This window comes from Saccostrea echinata, unplaced genomic scaffold, assembly GCF_033153115.1.
Source record: "Saccostrea echinata isolate AGI-Se365-2 ecotype Australia unplaced genomic scaffold, CSIRO_AGI_Sech_v1 ptg000060l, whole genome shotgun sequence".
NCBI lineage: Eukaryota > Metazoa > Mollusca > Bivalvia > Ostreida > Ostreidae > Saccostrea > Saccostrea echinata.
In genome coordinates this window covers 4,095,863-4,103,881 of record NW_026889809.1, presented here as the reverse complement: position 1 = coordinate 4,103,881, position 8,019 = coordinate 4,095,863, and positions in this window count along the sequence as shown.

Below are 8,019 nucleotides of genomic sequence, written 5' to 3'. Positions count from 1 at the left end.
TAGAATTTTAAATTAAATGAAAAAATATGTAAATAAATGATATTATTGACATTATATTAAATTAGCCATATAAAAATGAAGAGGGAACAGGAGACACTCTTGTGTTTGATGTAAATTTTCTCTGTCTGGAGATGTAAATTATAGATTTTTAGTCATAAGAACTTGTCTTCTGAGAGAACATGCTATAAAAACTCACTACCTGTGAGAACATGATAGTAAAACAAATATAAACCACTGAAACTTTTTTACTGTTTTAAGTGAAGATCCTTAAAATTAAAAAAAGGACTTGACTTTGCCAAACAATTATACTGGAGTATATCCTGAATAATTAACTACAAAGAACTCTATAAAACAAATATTTCATTAAACTACCTGTGAATCAGTCTCACTCTCCTCTGTATCCGAAAATAACAGTTGTTAATAGTCCACTAAAAATTAATTTAGAATTGACTTCAGTTGTGATAAATTCATGTATAAACTATAATATAATTGCATAACTGTCTTGAATTGTTCAAGTTAGTTAAAATATTGTAATTTCCACTTTTATATCACTTCTTAATTGTTTGCAATCATTTATTGACACATATTTTGTTGTTATCAGCGTTAACTGCAAGGATGGAGTTATCGTTCTTGAATTTCCGTGGCTGCACGAAAAAGCGTATTTTCCCCACTATTACGCTTCATTCTAAGACAAACTTGTTTTGATATGTTCACTTACGTATGTAAACAACATTTTGATGTGCATTACGTATGCGTATTTTCCTTTAAAGTAAAATAAAAACATCGATAAAAAATTCAGAGAGGTTTTATACTTACTTCTTGACAAAGCTCGGGGAAATTTTTACCAAATACGTCACGCAGAAAGGATTTTCCACTAAAAATAGCTGGTACATTTGGACACCTCTGGCGTTTTCATAGGAAAAAACCCCGTAATACAAACGATGTAAACCGAGGTCAGGATTGCGCCATTATCTTATTTACAATCGACAGCGCCGCCTAGCGAGCTTTCGCATTGCTACTGTTAACAGACAGTTATACATGCTATTCAAAATAGCTTTTAAGAATAGTACAAGTTTTTTTTTCCGTTTGTGGTGTCGATCCAGGGTCAACCGGCGAACCTCTAAAACATTACCAACTATATTGGGCAATGTCTTACAAATGAAATGTGTATGAATATGTTTGTTATGTTTATTAAGTTGCTCCATACTATGGCAATACAGGAGCACATCAAAATTGTCCGATAGAGTTTGAAGATTAAAAAAATATTTAGAAGAAAATAACAAAGGATATAGTGAGAAAAATGAGTGTTATGCCGACAACGGAAGATAACTTTAAAGAATGTAAAACCAGGGACCTATATACTAACGTAAGTAGATATATCCCTGGTAAAACTTGTCTATCAAAACCACATGCACTTGAAGCATAGATTGATTTAACTTCAATGAAATTAAATCAATCTATGCTTTAATCAAAGTCATGAGTTAAAAAAATGTAAGGCATTCTGAAACACCCAATTTTAAGTTAACGTCCCCAAAATCTACCTGATTCAAGATCAATAATAAACCGCCTGTCAATCATTAAAAAAAAACAATAGCTACTGATTTGATTGACAGGCCAGCTACCTTTGCCACCTTTGATTGTTTTGAAAACAATTACTTCGTCACGTGCCAAATGCTTTCATGTACCATGTGAATAGTCGCTTTGTATACATTCTAGTTAAAAAAAATGAAGTCACTGTTATATTGGTGGGTAATTTTATTACAAAAAATTAATTGAGAGTAGATAATTATAGACCTTGAATTCATCAATTCTCTCTACTGCTGATTTGTACTTATAATCGAGATGACATCCAAAATCTTAAACTATAGAACTCTTTGAAGAAAGCTAGCAGACTTTGGGCCCTTTCTTTCTTCAATGACTGGGACTGGGATCCGAAGAGGGAAGAAAGTTCTGTAGCAGCTCAGACTGATAATTTTCCGAACCCTCTTATTCAACCTGAGCCTTGATTTTAAGAATGTCCATAATGCCCCATGTTATCCTTGCACTTGGGTAGATCAACACAGAAACTCAATTTGCCGTAATTGGAAGACCCCCTCCCCACCAATTAAAATTATTACAAAATGGAATAGAATAAATTAGAACAAAATATTTAGCACTTATAATGGCATGAATTACGAAAAATTCTTATTGACCATGGTGAAAGAAATGTCACAAATATTGTTCGAATTTCCTCTACCATCTATTTTTGTAATATAAAAGAGTGAAGATAACGAACAGTGATCGGTCAGTCTTAAAAAAATCATACAAATCTGTGAAAGGGGCATAAAAACAAAAACCAAAAACTTGAAAATGATGAATATTTTGGGCACAACTGTTGGCTAGAAAAATAAATGATATTCTGATCGTCATAAATTTCCACACGATAAGTGGAATCTTTTCATTTCAAAATTCACACTTAATTAATACTGATTTATTTACTGATAATTAAAAAATATTGATTGCTTTGTAGTTTTCACTCATGATTTTTATAATTTTTACATTTTTTTAGAATGATATTTAAAATTTTTTCTTCAAAAGACATCAATGAAACGTCAATTTTACAATTTTTATATTACAGTATATGAATTATTTTAAGTAGTTTCACTCAAAATTAGGCATGAATTATGTTGACCCTGATTACCAAAGACAGACTTCCTGTGCAGCGTGTGTAGGGATTTTTGACATCTTGAGTATTTGGGGTCTCCAGGTAAATAACACCAGTACATGTACTATTAAAACCACTCCCCCTTCTCAGGTAACTGTACAGTAAAAACATTGGGTCTTTAAGTTTTTTCCAGGTAATGCACATGTATAAGTACGAAAAATATGGAAGCCTCGTCTCAAAAGTACAAAAACTATGACCAAGGTTAAATTTTTGAAAAGCGTGTCAAGCTGCAAGCTCGGGAGGTCAAATGCCTTGGTATATTCCCAGTATTCTGAAATGTCTTGTCACAGGTAATGAACACATAAAATACAAATAAAAGTCTTCTCTCATTCAAAAGCTATTATGTTGAAATTGTTGAAAATAGATAAAACCCCAAGGTCTAGGTCATGAGGTCAAAATTCATAGTACAATTCGAAGGGTTTAAGTAATGCACAATCATGTGAAATGTTAAAGCCCTATTCTCATTAAATAACTATTACTAATGTCGAAATTTCATAAAAAAAGGTCAAACTTCAAGGTCCTGAATTCAAAAGTCATGCTGCCTTTGGAAAGGTCACAGACAATGAAGGTGTGAAATATGAAAGCCCTGTCTTCTCTCAAAAGTTTTGACAGGGCTCACAATTGTCTATAATTGGGGCCGTTCAAAGGCCCTTTCCCAAATCAGAAAAGGTCCCGACTGAATGTGTTAATTTTCCCAATAGTCATTTCTCCCCAAAATCAAATAACATATTGTTGAGTATTAAATAACTTAACTTGCTACTCATATACATCTGTATTGTAAAACAGAAATTTAGTCAACAGCAAACAACAGAAAACCATTACATAATAATAATAATTTAAATGTAAAAAGTTTTCAGAAATTTCCAAAAGTCCCTAATTTTCCAATTTTATATAACCCCGACCCAAGTCCCAAAAAAGTGGTGTGAGAGGCCTGACTAATGTTAAAGTTTTTGTGACAGAAAGACAAACAAATGAGATTTCATATCCCTGAAAGCTGCATGGAGACAAACATTTTCCAGATGAATGAACAGTCTCATGTATCTATAAGCCCTACCTGGATGAAACATGCATGGATGATGCATCTAGGAAATTAGGAATGCATACTTCTAGATTGGCTGCAGATGCTGGATCTGACCTACATTTTCTAGAGGAGTGACGAGGTTAAAGTTTTTGGAGCAGGGTCATACCCAAGTAACTGGAAGCTTACCTGAAGCAAACTTGCATTGATGATGCATCTAGAGATGCATACTATCAGACTGGCTTTGGATACTGGATTTGATGTACTATTACAGATGATTGTACAGGTTGAATTTTTGGAGTAAGTTCATTCCCAAATAACTATAAGCCTTGCTTGGTCCAAAGTTGCACAGATGATGTATCAAGCAATGCACACTACCAGACTTGCTTCAGATGCTTAATCTGACCCACATTTTCCAGATGAGAAAACAGTTTAAAAGCCAACCTAGACCAAAATTGCATGTTTTATAGTCAATAAATGTATATTGGTATATCGTTGTTTATTAAAATGGATGTTTTTGTTGTGCTTGATGCAAAGTGTTTTAATACTGAACCACTAAGCTTGAAATTTACACCAAGCATAATCTCAAAACAAATAAAAAACCTGGGAAATAAAATGCATAAAATTTAGGAAACTGTTGAAAATGTATAGGAATGCCTATTACATGAAATATGGTGGTGTAAGATTTGCCTCTGTTACAGGTGGATGTTGAAGGGTCCTTATCTGACTGTAAATTTTTATGTACTAAATATTATCTTTTTTCTGTGTGGGGTGGTCCACCTTTATCTGCCTGAGAGGTGGGAGGTGTCTACTAGCGATGGGAAATCGGGATTTTTTTCATAATTGATTATCGGAATAATCGGTTGCACTATAATGGATTAAAAATCGATCAATTTCAAATATTATATTTGTTCATTTTTGAATCAAGAATAAATTGGTTAGAAATTCTGGAGTGATTTCTAGAGTCATTTTTGAAATATTTTGTATCATTGGATTCATTTCTTAGATTATTATTTAGGATTTAGTTAAATTCAAAGAAGAATGAATCAAAAATCAAAGGAATAATCTGCTTTTAACTAATATTTTGAGTAATCGATTATCAAAATTATAATCGATTATCTATAATCGGGGACCATTTCGATTAGATAATCGATTTATCGGTACATCACTAGTGTCTACTTAGCAATTGTCCACAGTTGTCAAGATTTCATTTCATATAGTACAGCTGTCCCCTTTTTTTTTAAAATTTCTAGTGCATTTATAATTTAATTTGCTATAATTACTTTTGTTTGTTTTTTTTTTATTACCTTTGTTTTGTAGAATGTCCGCTTATTACATTGGATAACTTTGTTTTAAGATTGTCTAGTTAAATGCATTTGAATAACTTTGTTTTGTAGAATGTCCAGTTAATACCTTTGGGGTACAGTGTCATGAGTGCCATTGTAAAACAGCCTGTGATAGAGATACCGGGTCCTGCACCCAATGTATGGAAGGCTGGCATGGGCCAAACTGTCAAATGAGTAAGAAATCATATCCTACATCATTGTAAAATGAGACATTGCATACCCTTATGCTTTAGTTTCTCTAGATAAGTTTCAGAAAGTGTGAAAATCTAAAATTTTATTGGAAGTGTAAGTTCAAACAATTCAACAATCTGTTAAACAGAATAAATCCACTTAACTTAATGTGGTGTGAAATAAATGCATGAATTTCATTTCTGTATTTTATCAGCGATGAATTAAATTCCTGTTGTTTATGTCCTTAGCTTTTCCTGATCAAGGGATGTTCAGTCTGTTATCCATTGAACTAATTTCAATCAAATATTTTTTACATATTTTCATACTGCAAATGCAAGTGGTGAAAGAATTCACCCTTTTGTCCATAAATTTATTTGTTTCTGGCAGTTGACACAAAGGTAATTATGACCTCCCCCCAAGAAAACAAACCAACCCCAAAAAAGATGTGTTTGTAAAACAATAATCCCATGTATGGCAGCTCAAGGCCAAGGTTAAAGTTTTTCAAATGTAGGTCAAACACCAAGGTCGAGTTCAAAAATGTTGATACCCGAAGAAAGGTCTTGTTACAAGGAATACACATGTGAAATATATTTAACCCTAATACTGACCATTCAGAAAATATGGCCAAGGTTAAAGTTCTCAAAAAGTAGATCATACTCCAAGGTCAGTGTCATGAGGACGAAACATAATGGTACGAAAGGAAAGGTCTTATCACAAGGAATGCATAAGTGAAATATGAAAGCTCTAACAGCAAGATTGTATTTTTTCAGATGTAGATCAAACTCTAAGGTGATAAGGTCATGAGATAAAAAATGTTGCTACTCAAAGAAAGGTCTTGTCACAAAAATGCCGTGATATATGAAAGTCATAGCACCTACCGTTTAAAAGAGGCAAGGTTGAAGTTTTTCAAAAGTAGGTCAAACTCAAAGTCAAAGTTGAAAGCCAGAAAATGTTGGTACCCAAAGAAAGGTCTGTACACATGGAATTCACATGTGAAATATTGAAGCTCTAGCACCAATCATTCAAAAGTTATGGGCAACTGGTTTTTGCAGACAAACAGATTAACAGACGGGGGGAGTTAATGCTCTACCCTCAGCTTCAGCGTTGGCGTAGGTGTTGCAAGTTGCAACTAGGGAGGCACATTACCCGACTTGCTCCGGATGCTGGATCTGACATACATTTTTCCAGTTGTTTACGTTTTTGGAGCAAGACTATCGCCAAGTAACTTTCAAGCCATATGGTGATATAACTTGCATGGAGGAGGTATCATTGTACTACTAGATTTGTTTTGGATGCTGGATCTGATCTATCTGGTACATTTTCCAGACGATGAAACACTTAACAGGCTGAAGTTTTCAGAGAAGATCTATTTCCAAGTAACCTTCAAGCCATTTTGTAATTAAACTTGCATTAATGATGCATCTAAGAATGCACATTAGCCAACATGCTTAAATTGGATGCTGGGTCTGACCTGCATTTTCCTTAAGAGTGACCAGTTCTAAGTTTTTGAAACATATCTATGTCATAGTAACTAAAGACCTTCCTTTAATAAACTTGCATAGAAGGATTCACACTACCAGACCTGCTTTGGATGCTGAATATGCCCTTGATTGATGACTGAGTAGTTTTTAATAGGTACATACCCAAGTTACTGTAGGTCCTCCCAGACCAAACTTGTATGGAATGTTAAATGTATCCAGGCATGGAAATTTATAAAACATTCAATTGATTTGAGACTTTGTCTTTCTGATAGAAAAATTCTTTGAGGTGAGCTTTGTAATCTTTGATTACCTATGTTATAAATTTAATTGTTTGACTCAAATATATCAGATGTTATGTACACTACATTGAGACTTTTTTTTATTCATACAGAAAATGTTGGCTTAAAACAAAAAACAAAAGCAAAAAGTTACGGAAAAAACTATGGAAATGATACAGTTAATGGAAAGAGAAATGACTGTACATTGTTTAACAGTTCTAAGGAGGTGATGAGACTGAGAATAATACTGGAGGAGAATTACAACATTAATGATATCATTCTGTTCTCTAACAGTAAGTTGTGTGGTTCTAAATTTGTTGAAAGTACTTGTAACTTTACACTATACTATGTATATCATAACCACAATTCTACAAATTTGATTTTTAGGACAAATCTGATGATTACATTTTCAGCTTTAATTTTGAACCCCATTCTGTAACCATTAAACTAAAACAAGGGGTCAGTATTTCAAACCCTCTTCACTTTTTTTTTGGGGGGGGGGGGGTATTTCTGGTCATGATGAAACTACAAAATTCTGACTTTCTCCATCTTATTTTTTAGGGTATTCAGTATTTCACAACTATAATAGCTTGATCCCCCTCACCCTTAAACTGTTAAAGTACAGTGGTTAACATTTTAGATTCATAATAACCTAAACTCCCTTCTTTTAACCATCTACATCGATCTTCAATATTTCACAGCTATAATCTCTTGAACCCACCCCCTTCCCCCCTGTTAACAGACCATCAGTATTTTATGACAAGTTTGTAGCAATGATTAGTATACTGTTATTATACCCCCGCTCCAAAGGAGAGGGGAGTATACTGTTTACCCTTGTATGTCTGTCTCTCCATGCATCTTTCAGTAACAAATTTTGGTTGCAGTTTTCTCAGCAACTACTCATTGCAGATGCTTGAAATTTTAGCACACTCTTTGTTAGGCATGCCATATGGTGGGATTCATTTTTGTACGAATCTGATGTCAACTTCCTGTTTATCCATGCGTCTGTCCGTACCATACA